Raw genomic sequence first — 453 nt, forward strand, 5'->3', positions numbered from 1 at the left:
TAGAGCTGAGCAAATGTGCTTGAAGATCACAACACCTGAACCAGATCAGTGTTTTTCTTTCAAACATAGTTTCCAACTAAACTTTTTAGATGCGTTAAACCTACAAGAAAATAATTAGTGTAATGTATAAGGTTTATGACAGGAAATATAGCAAATAACTGGAACTATAGACTGAACCATAGCATAATCATACATATATAAGCAACCTTATTTATTTTGTTGTTTGTTAAGGTATACCACGACAGATGTCAATTTATTTTTTTGCTAACATAACCATTCAAAATTGGGAAAAGTACTTTCTCAACATTTCGAAGTCAATGAATTATCACGGACATGGTTGAATGTGTGTGTGTGTGTGTGTGTGTGTGTGTGTGTGTGTGTGTGTGTGTGTGTGTATGTGACTACATACATATGTGTAAAGATATGTGTGTGTGTATATATATATAGGCCTAC

The sequence above is a fragment of the Penaeus chinensis genome, chromosome 35 (genome assembly GCF_019202785.1).
Source record: "Penaeus chinensis breed Huanghai No. 1 chromosome 35, ASM1920278v2, whole genome shotgun sequence".
In the NCBI taxonomy this organism is placed as follows: Eukaryota; Metazoa; Arthropoda; class Malacostraca; order Decapoda; family Penaeidae; genus Penaeus; species Penaeus chinensis.